This window comes from Dipteris shenzhenensis, unplaced genomic scaffold, assembly GCF_047967505.1.
Source record: "Dipteris shenzhenensis isolate YYH24624 ecotype China unplaced genomic scaffold, Dip_SZ_1.0 scaf0002, whole genome shotgun sequence".
NCBI lineage: Eukaryota > Viridiplantae > Streptophyta > Polypodiopsida > Gleicheniales > Dipteridaceae > Dipteris > Dipteris shenzhenensis.
Genome location: NW_028239309.1, coordinates 18,753 through 37,778, shown reverse-complemented (window position 1 = coordinate 37,778; position 19,026 = coordinate 18,753). Strand labels below are relative to the sequence as shown.

Below are 19,026 nucleotides of genomic sequence, written 5' to 3'. Positions count from 1 at the left end.
GTTATACCTTTCCCCAAGGAGGGAAGGAACCCCGTTGCCGGTTCAACCCCCACGAAGTGAAGGGTTTAGCTCTCTCCACACCGGGGCTATTCCCCATTCCCACCCACCAGAGGTGAACACCAAGTAAACCCCGGGAAGGAAACACCCAAAGGTCCCGGAGATGCATATTCCCATACAAGAGGTTGCTATTGGCGTAAACACCTGGAGTGAGCTATTGGCAAACTCCCAAGATCCTGAGATAGGATCGATTGGCATTGATTGAGGATCCCTAGATTCGATTGGCTCTGATAAGATCACGTGTTGGATTGGCAAATGAATATCAATTGGCTTCATGGTGGAGTAATAATAATAATATAAGGGAAGGGCGTGTTCCTAATCCGCCCGGTGGAAAATCGAATCAAAACTTATCGGCATTGGATTGGAGGATTTGATATATGTGATGTGGCAACGTCTTAGTCAGCGAAGCGAGCAAGGTCACACACAGGAACATGCTTGCGCAGCGAACAAGTGGGCGCTGCCAGCGATCTTCTATAGAGAAGTTCGGAAAGGAGAAAATTGATAGAGCACAGGAGCCACAGCTTCTGGACGGAAGAGCCAAAACCCGGGCCAGTAGGTAGTAACCGGCAGAATCTTCATTTTCTTTCTCTTCGGCCGGTCGAGACGGCATCTGGCGGGTGCCTGTTGACCTTCGAAGATTCATGAGCGGCATCGCCTTTCCCGGGTTTTATACACCGAAGCCTTGCCAGGCACATTTTACTGTTCTTCCTTACCGAGCGCGGCGAGGTCTAGTAGGTCTTGAGAAATAGAGCGATCTCCTTCGATTTATTGATTCACATATAGTAGAGCATATAGTGGAAAACCCTGCTGCAGTCTTTACCCGCGCTTCGCGCCTGCCTTTCATCGTGAACGCATAGCGTTCAAGAATTAGTCGCCGGTTACCCAGAGCCCACGGAGTGGGTTAATTCGCCCGGCTCATTCTTCGCCAACCCTCATTTGGAATCGGTCGAGTGCCCGAGAATTCACTATTCTAGATGCTTCATAAATAAGAAGTTCCGTTCATTTTCTGGAAACGAGGGGAGCGTTCTGCTGGCTAGGTAACATAATGGCAATGTATTGGACTGCAAATCCTGGAATGACGGTTCGACTCCGTCCCTAGCCTATTTTTTTTTTTCAAAGGTTCGAAGAACGAGGCTTCGCCCGCAGGTCTTCGAGGTTTTTCATCCAAGTGCTAGACTCAGCTGCATTTTCAAAACCGACGCTCAGGCTTCGGGCCATGCACTTCAAAGGGTCAGAGCGAAGAAAGCGATGCGAGCTCGTTGAAAAGGAGGGAGCTTCTTTCCGACCGAAGTAAGGCACCGGTAACCCAACCTTTGGCACCCACCCCCGTATCGTGGTGTCCGTAACCGCGTCGACCTTGTAACGCTTGGCATCCGCCTTTTTTTTCTCCGACTCAAGGACTTCCCTGATACTTGGGATCCATGGTTAGGCGAAAACGCTGATGTGTCCTTCGATGCATGGGATCCCCAAAGTATTATCCAGGCCGTTGTGGCTCGATGCATGGTATCTCAGGTGAGAATACGGCCCATCTCATTTCTCATGATTTGGTGCCCGTTCCTCAAGTCCCCCTCGTCCTACAAGTCAAACATGGCCATTACATGTCGATGATATCTGGGGAAATTGGGCGGCGGGGCGGCGAGGTTATCATGATGTCACAAAGGATGTTAGTAGTGATCCTTAAGCAGTTTCTGGTCTTCGCCATTCTACGCTCTCGAAAGAGTTTTTAATAATATCAGGTCGGGCGTATTTCCGCTAGGAATATCGGGTCGAAATAGGTATTTCATTTCCACCAATTCCCGTTTGCACTTTCCACAAATGTATAGGTACAAAATAGATTGTCGGTTTTTACCGGATTCTATATGTGTTTCTGAGAAAGGAAAGGAAGCGACACTCGAAGAAAAGACTAACCCTTACTTGACTTTCCCACGGGCCTTCCGGGGTATTTCACTGAAGAATCGGTAAACTCGAACTCCACTTTCCCAAAAGTGCCCGACAACGTCGGGAGCTTGAAAGTCATTAGTATCAAAGGTTGTAAACGCCTTCCCTAAATCAAGCCGAGGTAACTACTGCATCATAGCCGTGGCGTAGGCTCCCGCTAAAATCAATCGTAGAGATCGCGATTTCTCCCACCTACCAAAGACGACTCACCTCTCCCGCCTAAGGAGGAAGCTTTCGCCAAAGAAAGTTGGAGAGAATTCTGCATACCCGGTAAGTAATTCGGACATCCACAAAAGAGAAAGAAAAATCTTGAAATTTCCCGTTTTCCTCAGGAACAACTCGCCCGCTAGCAACGAACAATGAGGTGATGAATGAAGGCCAGCTCGCGAAGCGAGCGCGGAAAAAGAAGCGGAGGAAACTTCGAGGCACGGAGAAAAACGGGGTCCTTGTTGATGAATAATTCAATCAATTCGAAAATTGGGAAATAAAGAATTCAATCAACTCGCAAAATGAAAGAAATCAATCAATCGCGGGAGACTCGCGAATTTAGGCCACCACGATCGAGAGGGAAACAATGGCAAGGCGTCGCCATGAAAGAGACTCGAACAGCAGCATGTCAAAGGTAATCAACTCTCTCGCCACACTTACTCTGTCCGCAATCTAGCCCAACGCTGTTTCATCTAGTTCGTACTAAACGAATGTCCAAACTTATCCAAATCTAGTTGTTCGTCTCATGGACAGCAATCCCGTTTCGGGCTAGCGTGTTTTTGCCTTTGGCGTTGAAGTGGTCAAATACGGCTTTCTTGATGAGACCACGCTGCCGGCCGGCATTCTCTGGCAAGTGAGGAGGAGTGTCCGAGTGGCCGAAGGAGCACGATTGGAAATCGTGTATGCGCGTAGCATCGTGGGTTCGAATCCCACCTCCTCCGTCGAGTCAAGAGCTGGCTGCTTATTGAAACAGCATGAGACAGTTCGGTTATGAGTTCCAAATCGAAATCAAATGTCCGGTTGCTTCGCATAGTAGCTTCGCATAAAAGAAAAGTCGGGCTACCTTACCCGTTAGGGTTACTTACTCCGATAGGACGTGTTTGTAAAGGGTTGATCGAGGGTGCGTCGCCATTGGACCTTCTTGTCTCCGTACCTTCCGTACCTCGCACCTGGGAGCGGCCTCAGCCTCGTGCTGAGTTCCGCTACGGTGTGATGTATAGAGCGTACGATCAGATTACGAAGCTCCAAGCGGAGAAGATCCTCCTTCTCACTGAGTGAAAGATCTAGGGTGTCTTCGAGAGAAGACTCCCGAACGAGTTCTTGGAAGCCGCCTCTTTGGCAAGAGACGGTAATTATGCTACCAACCATAAGAATGTAGTGCTGGGAAGAATTTCGTAAGGAATTGCGTAAGAATTGCGTATTTATTCTAGTGGATGCGGCTTTTCTTCGGCTGGCCGGCTAGCCGCACCCACCCAATAGTTGAAGTTGGCTCTCACTCCGGCGAGGAGGCATAAAGCCAGCCGGCATAAAGCCCCTCTCGTCTCTGTTCTCATTCTCGGGAATCCGGGAGCGTTGGCTCTCACTCCCCTTCATGGAACTCTCGTATCTGTTGAATCATGTTGGGGGAGCGTTGGCTCTCACTCCCTCTCGTCTCTGTTCTCATCTGAGGGGGGCCACCATTGACTCTCGCCTCCTCTCGAAAAAACTCTGTTCTCATCCGCCCCCGCCACCATTGACTTTCGCCCTCGCCCCCATTGACTCCCGCTCTGTTCTTCATCTGTCTAGGGCTAGCAGGCATGGCCGGTTCTTTCGGCTGTAGCCTGCTGCTCGACTCACTGGAGAATTCAGCTGCCATCTTTGCTAGCCGCACCCACCCAATAGTAAAGAGGAAGGAAAAGCCGGGAGGGGGGATTTCTGTTGCCCCCCCGCTCGAGGCTTCTCCGCCGAAGTCAAACCCGTAATTTTCCACTGATGAATCACCAATTACTCAATCCTGCGACGGTGTGTGCTGCTAAAGTGTCTAACGGCTCTTGACCCTAGCTCATTACATGTTTTCAATAGTTCGCCACCGTCTATAATGCGCGAAACTCTTATTGGCCTCCGCCGGTTTATGAAGATCATCCCTTCTTTCACGAACATTTCCCTTTCCTCAATAAGCATCCGGTATCTCAGCAGATAAACATTAATCCAAGCTCTAGCTATTTCCGCTCATAGTACGGCATTTGACAGCTGCTTCCATGATCCGACGAAAAGCTAAGGTTTCTTGACGTTCTTTGGCAATAATCTTGGGTACATCGTGAGTAGTCCCTGCGATTCTTACTTTTTTGACTTCGCGAGTAGGCTTGACATTCCCTATGGCGTTAGCCGGAAGTGTGATAACATGAGCATCGGGTTTAGTTCAAAAAGGACGAGGAAAAGTTTAGGAAACAATAACACGAGATTTCGTTCTCTTACCATCAATCATACAAAAGTTGACTAATTTCTTGATTAATTTTCTTTGTTTACCACCCACCTTCCAGATATAGCTTAATCTTTCCGAGCAATTGTATGTGCTTTCCCTACGGCCCCCCCTGGGTCTGGATGACAAAAGCCCTGCTAGATGGGCGCAGAAATAGTTGCAATGGGATCAAAGCGGATGGCTTTCTGTTCCGAAAGTTCCCACCGGTCGTTCTGAAAGTCTTCCCGGGGGGTTAAACCAGTCCAGGGATGATGAGCAAAAAAAGCAACCATTCCCTGATTTGACCTTTTTATTCGTATCGAATTTTTAGGTTTTTCTGTACCATATTTCAATCTGCCTCATTTTCGACCCGGTATTCCCTACGAATCTTTGACTCCTCAAATACGATGGTAATTCACACCTGACAAATCTTTCACTCTACCTCCTCTAACCATAACCGCAGGATGCTCCTACGAATTATGACCCTCGCCAGGAGTGTGAGCAATTATATTCCTTCGATTGCTTGAACGTACTTTGGCTATCTTGCATGAAGCTAGATTAGGTTTTTTTAGTGTTCTTGTCGAAACACGCGGGCGTACCCCAAACTTTTAAAGACATTAATTCGAAGCTCAAGTACGTGTTTTGCGACGTTTTGCCTCTCTACAATGACGAAGCAATTGATTTATGGTAGGCGTATCTCGCAATCTGGGTTTTTCCTTCTGCGTACGGCCCTAACAAGCTGCCAAGCGTTCATCATGCATCTGCCTTGTTGGAGCTTGACTTTCCAACTAAAATACAAACACTCGGATATACAAATATCCGGTGGATAGAAAATGAACATGAATGGAATACGTAAAGCGTCCATCGTTATACCAGACTCTTCCGAGTCTCTCTGCTTCCTGCTTGGAAATTAGTATATCGTTGAACTGCTTTGCGCGGTAAGGGATTTCCAAAGAGCGGTTTAATAAAACTCGCCCCGCCCATTTCAGATATCAAAATCTGTGTCCATTGAATCTCCGGAGCTGCTCTCGTCGGTGTCCGTATCCGGCGGGAATACTATTTCTTCAAGCCCGAAGAGCTGCTCGTACCCGCGTAGAGCTTGGTCGACATTCTCCACTATTGGCTCCAGCACCCGGAGCATTTGGCTTTGGCTCTCGGGCAAAGGTCCCCCGATAAATTCGGTCAAACCGGCGCGCGCCGCCCCGGAGGAAGATAATATCGCCTCCACCTGTTGCCGGGTCTCAGGATTATCCTGCCCCGTGGCGGATAGCTCAACGCTAGGAAGAGTATAATGCGCCAGGTTAGTGAAAGCCTGGTTTGACCTTAGATTCTCGAGCTCGCTTACCCCTGCCGTCTCCCCCCTGTACCGCAACTCTTCCACTATACTATCGACGCCTCGCCTATCCTCGGCGATATTTTCCTGCACGAGGCGAGCGATTTCCTGCGGCGTCGCCTCGGGTTCCTGCGGGTCGTCGCCCTCCGGGGCCTCCTGGCCTGGCCGGCTGCCATTGCCGGTGGGATCTTGCCCCCTATCGCAAGAAGCAGTGCGAGCGCCCACCGCGTCGGCAATAATAGTAGCAGTCACCGCTAGAAGCCAACACAATAGAGGCAGGGGATCCGCCGCCAGTATGGACCGGAGTGCGGCGATTGCCAGCCGCCCAGCTTGTGTTCTAGTGACGAGTGAAGCGGAGGAAGGGGCCTTCGGATCTTTTCCTCTGGAACCCCCCCCTCCAAAGCAGCAAAATATCATAACGACCAAGAGTCGCCGCCATCCTTTCCAAGGACTGGCCGAATCGAAATAGCGGAATTCTTAAGCCATCTCCATCGGTTCGGGAACCACACGCTTCTCCGAATCATCGTAACACACTTCCACATATCCACTTGACAAAAAGTCTTTTCATAATGAATGACCCTCAGAACCATAATCGGTTAATGTACAGCATGAATCGGGATAATTAGATAAATAAAAACCAAACGTATCCCACATTTCTCGCTCCCACCAGCCGGCTGATGGAGATGTACTGATTACCAAACTTGCAGAAGTAATTTCATCTACACCGATTTGAGCACGAATGCATAAGTTATATTGAATGCTTGGTGAATTATAAACTACTTTGGATCTACGTTCTTGAGAAGGATAATCAGCGGAACGAATATCGATCGAAATTTCGAGACGTGTATTAGTGTGATATCTTAGAAACCACAATAATTGGGGTGGGCAGTCCGGGGTGGTGTACGGTATGCTTTCTTTCCTTGATGTTCGAAATTGATGTATCCGTTGGGGAATCGATGGAATAATAGCAAATTGTTCCAGTGGACGGCGAGCCATGATGAATTGAAGGGTTTCCTAGAAAATTACAGGCGTTGGCAAAGCCAACACGAGGTCTGTTCTTGATATTCATGGCAGTTGGCGGGTTATCCCAACACGGGAATCGAACCCGTGTCTTCGACATTCAAAGACGATGAATATAGTTCGTCTTCCGTGAATTTAGACACGTACAATCCAACCGTTCCAACCTTTAGGTCTTGGAGGAAGTTGCTTCGCGCGTTGATGGTCTGGAAAGGTTTCACCGTTCTGTGTGGATCAATATGCCAGGCGCCTATCAGATGCCAGACTCGCCCGTTCCTGGTTTCAAGCCCCAGGTCAGGGGAAATGAATGTCCTCCTTTCATGTTTTGAAGCTTACAACCAGTCGAAAATAGTTCTTCCGGTGATGTACGTGACGACTAGCTACACTACCTTGGATTGGACGGAAGGGAGCTCCAGTTCCTCGCCTAAAGCAGGCTCAGGGATAGACAGAGCGTTTTCGAAATGCAGGGTTTCTGCTGGCAAGTCCTGCAAGCAAGAAGTTTTCTTGCTAGCCTAGCTGCTAACCAGAGCCCCAGCCACTTTCAAGAGTTTTCTCGCTAGCCGCATGGAAGTTGGCCAGAAGGAGATTTTCACCTGGCTAAGAAGCTTGCCGTTGCCACCTCGCAAGCAAAAAGTTTTCTTGCTAGCCCTTCATGCATGTTGGCCAAGCGGAGATTCCTATCCGGCTAAAAAGCTTGCCGTTGCCACCTTGCAAAACAAAAAGCAGTTTCCACAACGACTGCTGAAAAGAATTCCTACATGAAGTGGATGCGGCTTTTCTTCGGCTGGCCGGCAGGCCGCACCCACACGATAGTGAGATTGATCTGAAGAAGCTAGAGAAGGAAAAGCAGAGGGCTCCGCTCCCATACTTCCCGGCAACCCCTCCTTTCTTTCTAGTTGGAAATTTGGGTATAATAGTAGGCTAGCCAGCTATGCCGGTTTCTGGCTCTTGGCCCTTTGCTAGAACCCGCTAACGCTAGGCTCCGTTTCGAGAGCGCAATGAATTTTCCCACGCATCCGGCAAGGGATCCACCAAGAAGCCGCTGGGATATTTATGGCAGTTTCTTGAGAGGAAAAAGGCTTCGTCGGCACCAAAGGGTAAGGCCGGGGGGACTCGCACAGATTCCCCGAAAAGAGAGAAAGCACGGGGCACTCCGGGGCACTCCACCTGCCTTACGGTTACATAGGGTCAGCCGTCTTTCTAGGCCATAAGAATATATGGCGGGCGACTAGGCCATAGCCTCCCGCTGGACCCACCACCAGGGAGGACTCATTCCACACAGTAATGCATGGGTTGAGCGGCGATCCAAGACTTCCTGTTTCAGTGTTTTATCATCCAACTAACGAATCTCGCATTTGAATGGAGATTTCTGATAACTTGAACATGCAACACAGCCACTAGTACTAGTCATTGAACCAAGGACAGCAGCGTTACGTACGTACCTACTGGTTTTAAGGCCGCATCCGAGCTAGCTCATTTGTGTTCTGAAAATGATGTAGGGTGAGGGCTCTTCATGAACTTATCTAGAGCTGAGGGCTCTTTACTTCAGAAGGGAGGGTCTCCTTAATGGGGGGGGTCTCCTTCTTTATCCCCCGAGCTAGAATGAACCAGTTGTTACTGGTGATAGAGAACTGGCAATTCTTTGGCGGAATGTAGCCGGATTTTTCTGTACTTCTTCACTCAATAGCTTTTGCTCCTTGATACTCTCAAGTATGTGTGGTTCGATTCTTTCAGGGAGCTGCTTTTCATATTAAGCGATCTGTGTCAAAGGGATCTAGTCCGGGAACCCATTGACCGCCGCAAAGATGACCACAATCTGTCATTCGATAGGGATCGGGGGATATTATGGTTATTTAGGTACCTCAGTAAGCCTAGCGCCGCGATGTGGCGAATACTAAGTAGCAGGATCGAGGTCTGACCCAAATTACGCAGAAGCGGCAACTTCACGATATTATGCCGGCTCCAATTTTGAGGTGCCACGAGGTGCTTTCATAGCTTTCGGCTAAGCAGCAGACCCAACGCAACTAACGAGTAATCCTACGTTAATAGCAGGCCGAACTCCGCGGTAGAAGAGTTCAGTTTCCGAGAAGATTTATCCATCTGTAGTGAGAATGACATTGGTAGGAATATAAGCAGAAACGTCTCCAGCTTATGTTTCAGTGACGAGTGAAGCGATCGAGCTGCCTGCACCAGTCTAGTCCAACCTTTTGGCGGCTCTTTCCGATAAACAGAGATATGAATGGAGGACATCTCCGAGGGAAACCTCACAACCTGGTAGTCAACGTAACGATAATGACATTTATCAATATGCCACTGATTACTTACTGGGATCATCATAGATGATTGATGCGTGCATTCCATGATCCCTAGAAGACTCTCCCGTAGCACGACCAGGATATAGTGCCGGGAATTACAGAGGAGCAGAATCCAGAGCCATGGCTGCGACAATAATGGAATATTCCAAAGCACCGGCTTCCGGGAGAATCTTAACTAATTATGCCACAGTTGAGCGTTTCTATCCAATCGCTACGTACACACGAAACAATCTTTCACTATCGGAGGTGCCCTGTGCGTTGATTGGTTTCTAGTTCGGAATGGTATCAATAGCTGTAGCAGTCTTTCCCGTTTGTCAGTCGCCGATTGTCGGTTCTCATTAACCACGACCTATAGGAACCAGGCTATCCACCGCTTTTAACCCCGTTTACATAGGTTCGTGGACAGATTTACGTGCAATAATCCCAGGGACTTTAACTTCTACACGTCTCCATTCTACCGCGCTCAAAGATAGGGTCAAGCTTCTGCCGAGGAGGAGTGATCGTAGTTGTGCTCTCCGAACCGTGCGGAATAGTCGCCCATTACACGGCTCTCTAACTTGACTTTATCTGGGTCTTGTTCAACCCTAAAGGCCGAAGGGGAGGTGGAAACTCCCTCACAAGCTCCCCCCGTGGCCCTTTCTTCCCCGGGGACCTTGGAAAACGCGCTTCGCGGTTTCCCGAAGTCCACGGGAAGTGGCTGAAAAGTGTAGTCAGGTAAAACTTGCTTGCCTCTTTGTTATTTCGTTTCGAAGGGCATGACAAATGCATAGGCTCCTTTCCTTCTACTTGGCATTCGCCAAGTGCTTTCCCATTGCTAGGTTCTTAAGAGGTAGGCAGGTGGTATGGGCCCTCTGACTTCTTTCCAGGGCTTTCCTCCCGCTGAGGATCTCGCCGGTGCTACCTGCAGATGGTTGGGACCATACATAAAAGAAAGGTCCTACGTTTTTGGCAAACTGGGATGTCGTTCAGTCTTCCGTCCCCAATATATAGGTAATCCGCTCCCCGCAGGCTCCAAGGTGCCACTCCAAAAGGGCCTGACCATGATGTGCCTATGGCAGGCAGAGAGCATATCCGCGTCTATCTGGCCGGGGGCATGGTCACCCGAAAAAGACTCCGATTCGCCAGCCTTCGGCCTCATCTCTCACCAAACCACCGGGCTTGCACGATGATCTTCATCCGTCTGAGACGTTTCGCCTTCAATCGTGCTTTTGCGACATGCTATGGTCCCGGCCTCCCTTCGCGGGTTCTGGTGAGTCCCATGCCTGTATGCCATTCCGGCCTCGCATTTTTTGACCGCAGATGATCCAACGGCCGCCCCACCTTTTCCATCAATAGATACTCCTGACGCATCAACTACACAACCTGACATGGCCTTTCCTACAGGAACATCCACAATAGATCCAGTGCGCTTGACCATATCTCCTTCTTTAATGGCAGTATCACTACCAGATACGACAATTCCTACATTCTCATTCTCAGAATTCAAGGCCATTCCTTTCACACCGCTGGCAAATTCTACCATTTCCCCCGCTTGAATCTTGTTCGATCCATAAACACGTGCAATTCCATCCCCAACCGGTACCACTCAACCGATCTCATCCACTGGCAATTTGGTGTAGTAGTTGGTAATTCTTTCTTCTGAGATAGTAGATAGTTATTCCGTTGCTCTAGCTTTAAATAATCTCATTCTCCTCCTCCTCCGTCGAATCCTTTTCCTCGGTGCTTTATATCCAGGGCAGTTTCCTATATTTGTGGCAGTTTCTAGTTATCCCCCATTTTATGCTGCTGAAAATCCGGGAAAATACAAATCGATCGATATCAAAAGCGCAGGGAAATTGATTGAATGCTGAAAATCCCGGGGAGATACAGATTGATCGATATCAGCTGATGAAAAGAAATCACCCTGAATGACTAAAAATGGCTCTGGATCCGCAGACATTCACTCAGTAAATGGCTAAGAAGCCGCAGGCAATCCGCTCAGACACTTCAGTGAATCCCGCCCCGCTCAGTGAATCGCTCAAAAGCCACAGACAATCCGCTCAGAATTCGCATACAATTTCTCTGTCAATCGCTCGCTGCAGGCAATCGCTCTGAAGCCCCGGCCGCTCTGAAACCTCAGGCATCCGCTTTTTCTTTGTGATGCACAGAGAATTGGGGGTCTAGAGGTATATTGCCCCGATTATCCGGTTTTACTGAGTGATTTCTTGATATTCACAGATAAGGGGTTTGGTTTCGGAAGAGGTTGTGGCGTTGTTCCGGGATGCGCGCCTTCAATATCTCATTCCCAAGCTGGGATTGTTACCTTTTTTCTTAAAAAGGTAGGGGCGAAGCAGGAAAGCGCGTAGCGCTTACCCCGCCTTCTCGAGAAGGAAGGCGCTTAGGAGAAAGCGCTTACCCTTCCCTTGCTTCCTCGGTATCCATTCCCTGCTGGCTTGCTATCCATCCCCTGCTGGCTTCCTCTAGGCGCTTAGCCGCTTTCCCTTCCCTGCCGGCTCCAGCTAGAATGAAGGCTTTTCCCCACAGAGTGGTCTACAGGGATGAAAGCGAAGGGAGGGCTCCATTATCCAAGCCCCTAAGCCTTCCCCCGCTTCGCCACAGTGCCCCGGGATGCCTTCGCTCGGTACTAGTCCCACTTCCTTCCTTCCACGCTTTTCCTTCCAACCCTTGCCTTTCACTCCCTTCGCCACAGTGCCCCGGGATGCCTTCGCTTGGGACTAGTCACACACCCAGAATCTTTTTAAGGATTCTTTTTAGCCTTCTTTCTATTCTACGGAATTTCACTCCAAATAAGCCTTTTCCTTGCTTCGCCTGTAACCTCTTTTCAGGTCCTTGCGCTTCCCCTTCGCTTCCGTTAAGTACCCCTTAGGGGATTCGGTAGGCAACACTCCTTCGCCCTTTACCATAGCTTGCCTGGGATTCATTCCAGTACATTTAGAGTATTCCCCACTCCTACCCTATCCTATAACTCTATACTAATGCCCCTGTAACTTATCGTATTCACCATTCCCCCCAACCATGTTTTCCCTCCGGGTAGGGGACTTTACTTCCTACTGGCTATTACCAATAGGATGCACTGGAAAAGAAAATCCCCGTTTCCTATATTTATTTGGGGACCAGGGTCAGCCTTCCTTCCCCCAGGTTGGGCGCCTGCTACTAACTGACTCCACGAGGCATGCTCGGGTCTCCCTGCGTCTATTTCAACGATCAGTTACACGCTAAGGTATATAGCCCTACTGGTTGGAGCCTGCCTCGCCGACTCCCGACAGTCTCCTCTGTCTCCTCGACAGTCTTCCGTTGCAATCGGGCTGCTATGCGTATCTTTCACCGACTAGTTGCGCATGCTAAGGATTAAAGCGGCCTCTCCCTCACCAAAAGGGTACCTCCCGTCGGCCTTGGCCTGCATGCCTTACTAGCTCCCGGCAGTTTCCGGGTTGTGTTACAGCCGAGCCAACCTCGTGTTCTTCACGACCAGCTACTCTGCCAAGGTATAAACCAACCAGCTTTTACTCCAACCTGAGCAGGAGTCGATAGCCAATTATGCCTCCTATATCGACCTTTTTAAGAATCGATTCTTAGCAATAAGACTACTGTTTTATCATCTGTGGATAAAATCGTTGATTTCTTCTTAGTAAATGAAACGATGTAGCATTTTCATCCTTGTTAGTTGAACGGTAGGCGGGCACACATGCCGGCTTTCTTCCGAGTCAATGAAACGATGTGGCACTGAAGAGGATTTGAACTTCCCGAGAATGAGAACAGGCTTCTTGGTAAAGCAAGCCATTCTATATACGAAATTTCCGTTGCCGGGGCAGAAAGAAAGAAAAAGCATTGTGAGGGAGGGGAGTGGGCGGAAGACTTTGAGCGTGTGGGCGGGAGGTGCCTTACCCTTCCAACTTTAATCCTTACCTTCCAAAGGGATCTCTAGCTGTAGAAAGTCTTGGCTGGTTCCCCTCATAAACCTGTCCAAATAGGTCATAACCTGCTTCTTTTCACTCGTGCGGGTAAGAAAGAGCAGCCCGTCATTCTCTAGGCTGAGGGGGATACCTATTCTGGCCTGGATCATCTTATCCACTAGGTACATAAGGAGGACCAGCTCATGAGATGCCAATGCTCTAGAGGTTAGCAATCCTTCGTGATAACTGCTCCTGTGCCTGCTGGTAAGGCTTTCCTCCTCCGACCTTCCATAGTAAGGGCCAGTATATCTTATCTCTCTGCTTTTTCTTTCTTTCTCGGGATTTTCGGCTCTCCCTATACCTCTCAATGGGTAGCTGAAGAACTTCGCCGCTTGCAGGGGCTTTTGGCAAGCAAGCAAGCCATTCTATATACGAGATTTCCGGGGGAAGGGAGGGTGAAACTAGTGACTCTCCACCATCAACCAATCAGCAATGAAATGCCCGGGGAAAAACGGTTCCTATCATGGAATCGATTAACAACATCGCCAAGGCTCACGGAGGTGTATCTGTATCTGGTGGGGTGGGGGAACGTACTCGTGAGGGTAATGATCTTTACATGGAAACGAAAGAATCGAAAGTTACTAATGAACAAGATATATCAGAATCGAAGGTGGCTCCAGTTCATGGTCAGATGAATGAACCACCAGGAGCTCGTATGAGAGTCGGTTCAACTGCTCCGACAATGGCTGAATATTCCCGAGATGTCAACAAGCAAGATGTCCTTTTATCCATCGACAACACATTTCGTTTCGTCCAAGCAGGATCAGAAGTTTCTGCTTTATCGGGTAGAATGCCTTCCGCCGTGGGTCATCAACCAACTCCTAGTACAGAAACGGGATCCCCACAAGAAAGAATTACTTCCACCAAGGAAGGATCGACAACTTCTATTCAAGCTGTTTATGTACCTGCAGATGATTCGACTGACCCAGCTCCTGCTACAACATCCGCACACCCAGATGCTACTACTGTGCTTTCGAGAGGACTAGCAGCTAAAGGTATTTATCCGGCTGCGGATCCCTTGGATTCGACTTCAACCACGTCACAACCCTGGATTGTGGGTGAGGAGCATTACGAAACCGCACAAGGGGGAAGGCAGCGGGGAATCGGAGAACAAAATCCGAAAGGCCGCCCGCCGGCGAGGATTCAGTTGGGGAATCCCGTCCCGAGAATTTCACATTCGACAGACCGATGAACCAGGCTATCTCTAAAGGGAAGGTTTGATTCACACTAGGGACATTAATAAGCCTGGATATTTCCCTCGATTGAAAAAGAAGCTATAGGAAAGGCCGGCGTACATCCAACACCTTCCTAACGACAGCCATCCACATACCAACCTTCGGCATCGACCCATACTTCCCATGAAGGACTGGTGGACCTCCGTGACAGTGAATCAGTGGTAGAACTCGGAAGGCCTGAAAGGTTGGGCGAAACGCTTCGCGTTTTCCCGTGGGCTCGGTGGAAAAACCGGCAGTAGACCTCGGCATCCCACCATAATTCCTCAATGAAGGGGGCTGGAGAGTTATCAGCTAAAATCCAGGGGTTTGAAGGGGTCCAGTCGAGTGAAGCACTGGGGCAGTGATCCAGTAGCATAGGGTTGTTGGAGGCAGGCAGGGGCCTTTAACCTCTATAGGCATGAAGAAGAAAAAACCACAACCCTGGATGATTCTTCCTGAAGTTCCAAAGAATGCCCCAACCAGATCGATCTACCCATTTCACGCAATCCGGTCGGTTACGTGTTTTTCATAGCACCCCTCATGTTATGTTACATAAAGATGGATCACCTAAAATCAGTTGAATTCCCAAATTGTGAAAACAACTTTCGCACGATGGCGTCGAGCAGAGCAAATCATCCATCCAGGAAGAACAGGATGTGGTTCTCAAAGAATGCTTTAACACCAGTGTTTCCTTTCCGTACTCCAGTGTTTTTGGGGCATCTCAGTGGTTACACAAAATGGTCAAAACCTTAAAGACTTTAGGATTGTTAGAAATGAATACCTCTTATACGGGTTCCTTAGGAGAGATTAGTTTCTCATGAGTGCTTAAAGAATAGGCAATCGACACTTTCTTTTTCTTAGAAGGGAGTCCCTCATATTCTCATAGCCCTTTTTTTCTAGCTTCCTCTTGTTACATCGCCGCCGTCGCTGCTCTTAACCCTCTCGTAATGTTACGCGGGCAGGGGAGCACTGAAGTGAAATAGCAGGCAGGGGAGCACTATAGTGAGTAGAAATAACGGGCCGGCGAGTATCAAGAGCGGATACGGAAGGGAAGGGGATACGACTTCTGCGTTGTCCATTCGAAATGATCATTTAAGCCTGAGAAATGAGGAATTTCACCAAATCCCGGGCCGGGTGATAGAGGTTCAATGCTTCAACACCCCGAGAAGCATGCTTGGTTTAAAACCAAGCAAGAAAAAGGATCAGAAAAAGGATCAGGATCAGAAAAAGGATCAGAAAAAGGATCCATAGATTGGTTTTCCCCCCAGCACTGATAGCTAAATTGGAGCTACCGGGTTCGAATCCCATTCAGTGCCCTGAAGCATGCATGCACTACACGGAATTCTAGAGATGGAACGATATAGCTCTGGGTCCCACGGAATTGGGTATAATAGAAGGATTAGCTAGGCTTTGCAGGAAGCGGTTCCCTGTAAGCCAATAACGTCTCCTTCGCAACATAGCGATTACTACCACGTATGGCGAGGTTAGAGATCTCCCTCTCCGTACCAATACGAAGCATATGGCCCGCCCCTGCCCTCTTGTGAGGAAAAACAGGAGACTAGTTTAAATGGTAGAACAATGGTCTTTGGATAAAAGACCAAAGGTTAAGGGTTCGAATCCCTCTCCCGTAAACTCTAGTCGTTACCTGCAAAGCTTTTTTCGCCCTGCTTCCGCCCACATCTGGCTGGGTGGGTCACCACGCGGAGCGTTGGGAGCCCGCATCCGTTAGTAATGAGCCCGTTTCTACGTCTCCGGGCTCGCTACCGGATTCGGTAGCCTCGGATTCGTAGGCTCAGGGCGATGCGACAAACCTCGTACAGACATCTCAGAAACAGCCCCAACTTACCTGGCCCCGCTGCCCGCCCCTTCAAGTTAACCAAAACCCTACGCCCCTGCACCGTTGAGTGGAATTGTGTAGAGCCCGGGCCAGCTGCTACTCATTATCCTTATTATTAGTCCTCCCACTATATATTATCCCAAATCCCGTGCTCCGCACATTCCCTTTTTCCTTGCCCTAACCCTTTCCCATTCAACCATAATTCTCTGCTGTTATTGGCATTAAAGCCGAGAAAGCTAGGTAATTTCGTATATAATGTGATGCCTGTTTGAGCCTCCCCCGCCTGTACCTCTGGAAGAGGGGGGAGGTAGCTTTAATTGATTATGCGGAAGCACAAACGTCTACTCGTTGTGGAATCTGAGGTGTAAGGTCAAAGTCTGGATTTCATAATCCCCGTTAAAAACAAATACAAATGAATCCACGAATCAATGTTCACAGATTTCTTCATTTTAGTTCTTGTCATGACACTCCATTTGGTTTTTCTCAGCTTCGCTGAAAGGCTGAGAAAGATATTGAATTGAATGCGGCTTTCGCTCCACCATCCAGATAAAGACTTGACCTTTTTTTTGACCTCAAGAGCTGCTGATACGGGGGGAATCTTCGCCCACCTCCAGCCCTCCATCTAGCCTTTCTGTATAGCTTTTACCAGGTCTTTCATATACCCCGACTAGTCGTGATCCACTGACCGATACTCTCCATACCCGAGACCCTGCTGCCAGATACCCCGAAATACAGCTATCTCTCAACCCATTCCGCCTATCCTATTCGAACTACTTCTAGATAAGATAAAGACTTGACCAAGAGCTTTCCAGCAAGCATCTTTCCCAGGCATCTCTCAGACGTAAACCATTACAGTGACCTTATCTCGATTCCCATACGATTGCCAGCAGATATATGAAGTTAGATTCTAATGATAGCATTTCTAGGCCCTTGGGTTGGCTTCTTCGAGGGCCCTTCGGGCGAGGGTTCTTGCTCCGAGCCCCTAACTGTGGATTCTCACGTAGGGGTTTCTCATCCGCGAGAGATCAGAGCACTTGCGATCATCTCTATTCTACTGGAGGTTTAATGAGGGTGCAACCATCATCAATGAAGGGACGAACCCGCACCACACACGAGGAGCTGCCGAGGAGCTGCCAAGCCCTGTGGCGACCCTTCAACCCGGGACTCGATCCGAAATATCAATTCAACAAATCAGTGTGAAAGATAGACTGGTCCATCACTGATCTTGTAGCTGACTGGATCTCCAACAGAAAATAAAGCTTCACGAAGGAAGAGGCCCTTTTCGTATTCTTGGTTATCTATCTCTGTGCTCTGTGTTCCTTTCGAGAAGTGATCTTGGTTTTGTTGGTTCTCTGCGTCCTTTCTGTTCTTGAAGTTATCCATAATTTTCCTCTCTTCGAATTCGGAGCTGGAATTCTTTTCTCCAATAAGCATCGTATATTACGCCGAATACGGAATCGCTCTGAATTATGCCCAGATTGCGTTGGTGTCACGAAAAGATCAAATCTTTTCCCGTTTCCCGAGTCGTTGGTAAGCCCTCTTGGCTTCATGAAGCCGAAGGCAGGATGTGTCCGTCCAGCGAAGGCATCTTCAGGGTGCCGGAAGGTCGGAACCCTTCACCAACCCCTTACTATTGGGTCGGTCAACCAAGGGTAAAGCCAATCCTGCTGACTATTGAATTGGTTAATCAACGGGAAAGCGAAAGGCCGATCAGAAACAGCACACGGGAAGGGAATCAATGTACCCTGATAGTGCCTCGAATCCAGACACTACCTATATAGGAGATAGCCCTTTGCCAGCTAACGTCGTGCAAACCGGCCGGCAGAGTCGTGTTCAGAAAAAATCGAAGATGCGTTGAGAGGACGGCCGCCTCTTTAACTGTTTTTCGAAATCAAACACTTTAACACGCACGTTGCCAGGGAAGGGGAACATGGAGGGGGAAAAGCAATGATGCTCTACTTGGCCCTTTCTATCTGATAGAAACGGGGTTCAGCGGGGGGGTATCTCCTCATCCGTTTTATCCATGGTGCATCGGATGCTGCTGACTCTCATGTCTGTCCGACATGCCATACCGGTACATCTGTCCGAATGGGCTTGGACCATGCCTCATCTCTTGCACCCGAAAACCCGACTCCTTGTATTCCGTAGCACCCGCCTTTCTTTCTAATAGAGAGGCTAGTAGCAAACAGGGACTGAAGGATTCCGACCCGCCACCAGAAAGGGCAGGGAGCCTAGCGGGTTCCCGCGGGAACTAGCCTTCAAAGACAATGTCCGGCCGTCCAAGAAGCCTGTTAGAGATTTCCCAAGAAGCAGCACTAAATGCCGGAGAGGTAGCACACATACTAAGACTCTGACATCATGCGTTGGTTCTTCCGCGGGAAGGCACAACAATAGCCGAGGGAAAGGGTGGAGGTATGAGCCAGCAGCGGAATACGACACTAAAGGATCGATCTCTTGCGCTTTCGGGCTGACTTCGATGTGCGGTTGAAGAAGCCAGGGACGGAGTTCACTCGACCCGAAACTTCTGGGGAGAGGGGTAGCAGAAGTATTTACTGGTTCTCCAGGGAAATATGTTAGTTTAACAGAAACCACTAAGCTAAGGGATTTCAAATGATTCTTCCTGGGGAATTGGATAATCTCCCGCGCAACATCGATGAAGCCACCACAAAGGCTGCAACCTTACAAGTGGAGGGTCAATGAAAGGGATGGTACTGAATCTTCGTGTAATGGCTCCTAATCGAACTGTTCGGAATTCTGAGGTTCGAGAAATCGTCCCATCTACGAGTAGTGGCCAGGTTGGCATATGGCCCAATCACGCTCCACTTCCTACAGCTTTGGATATGGGAGTCCCGAAGGTACGTCACGATGGAAAGTGGTCCGCAATGGCGTTGATGGGTGGTTTCGCCATGGTAGACAGTAATCAGGTAACAACAAAGG

General features: G+C 49.0%; 1 non-coding gene across 1 annotated transcript; it reads left to right on the top strand.

Moving 5' to 3' along the window:
• Positions 1 to 2,840: 2,840 nt before the first annotated feature.
• On the top strand, positions 2,841 to 2,924 carry TRNAS-GGA (transfer RNA serine (anticodon GGA)). The gene has a single exon. It is a non-coding gene; the product is annotated as a tRNA-Ser (tRNA).
• The last annotated feature ends 16,102 nt before the right edge of the window (positions 2,925 to 19,026 follow it).